At 34.7% G+C, this 3,134-nt stretch overlaps 1 long non-coding RNA gene across 1 annotated transcript in view; it reads left to right on the forward strand.

The window, feature by feature from the left end:
- The window catches only part of LOC118768198, a 10,835-nt gene extending 8,192 nt beyond the window's left edge, over nucleotides 1–2,643 (forward strand). Inside the window, exon 3 of the long non-coding RNA XR_005004044.1 lies at nucleotides 2,590–2,643. This is a non-coding gene — a long non-coding RNA (uncharacterized LOC118768198). The remainder of the gene's footprint in view (nucleotides 1–2,589) is intronic.
- Nucleotides 2,644–3,134: the final 491 nt, after the last annotated feature.

Here is a 3,134-nt window from a genome sequence, read left to right on the forward strand (position 1 = left end):
AAAATAATGGGATGATAAGGTTGCCACGTGAGACACCACAAAACGTAATACGTTCTAGAGGCCAACGTATCGTAATGGAAAATAGTATGATCACCATTAGAGGAGAAGAAGAAGAAGAAGAAGAAGAAGAAGAAGAAGAAGAAGAAGAAGAAGAAGAAGAAGAAGAAGAAGAAGAAGAAGAAGAAGAAGAAGAAGAAGAAGAAGAAGAAGAAGAAGAAGAAGAAGAAGAAGAAGAAGAAGAAGAAGAAGGTAATAATTAAGAAGTGTTCACAGAAAGTAGAGCTGGATTTCATAGTTTCAATTGTTTGCATAACTTACAAACTATCCTCTTTCAATATGTAGAGAAACTGCAAGTACACATATCAGGAAGTAAATACGCTTCTTACGCTCTTAAGAATATTAAGAAGCCTGACAACTACTCTTCTTAACCTGTTGTCCATGTAGATGAAACTGGTTTGGTTTTTGAAAAGAATGCTATCTCGTACTTTTGTTTTCCAAGGATAAAATGATTGCTTTAATAATATTAAAGCTTCAGGAATATTCAAGCTGAAGTCGGTGCACGTTTAATATTCAGAACACCATAGTCAATGGAGGGAATACCAAACTTCATCAAACTAGGAAGTCTGGGCGGCAATAGAAATTCTCAGAGAATGGTTTGAAATGCCGAGAACATGGCTTCAAAATGGGTGATTAATAATATTGTTGCAGGCCAACCCAAAATTTTGATACCTTTCAGACTTACATTCTTATCAATGGAGTTTAACTAGCATCAGACATTTCTCTCTTACTCTAACCCATGTAACAGTATCTAATTATTAATACGAAGACCAATTACAACTGAAACCACTTCAAACAGCTTTTTGAAAAATCGGGTGGCTAAAACAAGAAATATATCAGGAGTCATTAAAGATATTAAGACAAGCGTAGATAATACTGAAGTAGCCTGGGACGAAGTAACCGAGAACGAAACGAACAAAATTTGAAAAAATGTTATGGCCAGAAGTTTGCAATGATTTCCTGGAATTTTACCAAGTAGAAACACAAGAGGCATAAATAATATCCACGAGCTTGTCAATAAATTGGAATGCAACTTGTCAGCGTAAAAGATGTATATGAGTTAACATTGTCTCATGATAAGCATTTACACAATGAAGAATAATAAGATTTAGCAGAGCAACGTTTTGAAAGTCATTCTAAAGTCACTATTGTAGAACCAGTAGCAGTAAACAGATATCTTGTATCAGAATTCCTCATTAAACCCACAAGTTTATTGAAATTTTAGGCTGGTTTAGTAAGAATGACTCCGAATGGAAGTACAGCAACAAAGCAGAGAAAGAGATTTGGGATATGAAATCTATCTATCCATCTGTCAGAACAAAGGGTTATTAATAAAGGCAAAATACTTCTAAAACTCTCTGCAGATACAAATACTCCTAGCTAACAAAAGACTTCGTGAGTAGTATTGAACTCTAGGCAATCCGAAGGCGAGACCATCACCAGTAGACTTTATGAAACCATGATTGCATTATCAAGTTAATGTAGTATATTTTCACAGATATATATATATATATATATCTATATATATATATATCTGTGAAAATATACTGCATTAACTCGATAATGCAATTATGGTGAGACAAGGACAGACAAATGGATTAAGTTGATTATATAGACCCCAGTGCGTAACTGGTACTTTTTAATCGATCCTGAAATGATGAAAGGCAAAGTCGACCTCGGCAGGATTTGAACTCAGAACGTCAGACGAAATACGGCTACGCATTTCGCCCAGCGTGCTAACGTTTCTGCCAGCTCGACGCCTTATTTTTGTTACTTTTCATTTACCTACAATTAGTATCTCTCTCACTCTTTCCTCTCTTTCTTCCACTCTATCTCTCACCATTAATTAGTCCATACCAGTTGGACTAAAGCAAGTCGTAATAGGTATGTACTAAGAAATTTATGCTTGAACAGGTCACTATCACTGATATAAAAACAAAAGAAAACAATCAGTTAAATAAATTCATAGTGACTATGTGATATGATTCTTTCTATGGGGCTCAGACTCGCTTCATTAATAGACGAAAGATACACGAAGTAGTATAAATGTTCGGGAAAACAGTGAACATATACACACACACACACACACACACACATATATATATATATATATATATATATAATATATATATATATATATACATACATACATACATATATATGCACATACATACACACACATAACACACTCACACACACACACAAACACACATATATATATATATATAATTGGTAAAAATGAAGATAAATTGCTTTTCTGATAATTTTAGACTTCAACTTACAAACATCTAATTTTTAAAGTGGAAAAATTATCAGATAAACTATTTCTATTCATTTTTTCAAATATATAATACTGTACTAGGATCTTCTATTTCTTATTCTACTATATATATATATATATATATATATATATATATATATACTCATAGGCGTAGAAGTGGCTATAGGCGTAGAAGTGGCTGTGTGGTAAGTAGCTTGTTTACCAACCACATGGTTCCGGGTTCAGTCCCACTGCGTGGCACCTTGGGCAAGTGTCTTCTACTATAGCCTCGGGCCGACCAAAGCCTTGTGAGTGGATTTGGTAGGCGGAAACTGAAAGAAGCCCGTCGTATATATGTATATATATGTATGTGTGTGTGTATACGTTTGTGCGTCTGTGTTTGTCCCCCTAGCATTGCTTGACAACCGATGCTGGTGTGTTTACGTCCCCGTAACTTAGCGGTTCGGCAAAAGAGACCGATAGAATAAGTACTGGGCTTACAAAAGAATAAGTCCCGGGTTCGAGTTGCTCGACTAAAGGTGGTGATCCAGCATGGCCGCAGTCAAATGACTGAAACAAGTAAAAGAGTAAAAAGAGTAATATATATATATAAATATATATATATATATATACGTTTATGAATTTATGTTGCAAGATTCCTGATGTGAAACCGTGCGTTGAAACGAATATTTTTGTGTTTCAGAACGGTCATCTCATTTTCTTTTTCAGAATAAACACACGCACTATATATTCATTATTCACTCGTTTGTAACTCTTCTCATTCTAACTCACGTCCATTGTCCGGAAATCTTTCCTC

Source organism: Octopus sinensis, linkage group LG2 (assembly GCF_006345805.1).
Source record: "Octopus sinensis linkage group LG2, ASM634580v1, whole genome shotgun sequence".
NCBI lineage: Eukaryota > Metazoa > Mollusca > Cephalopoda > Octopoda > Octopodidae > Octopus > Octopus sinensis.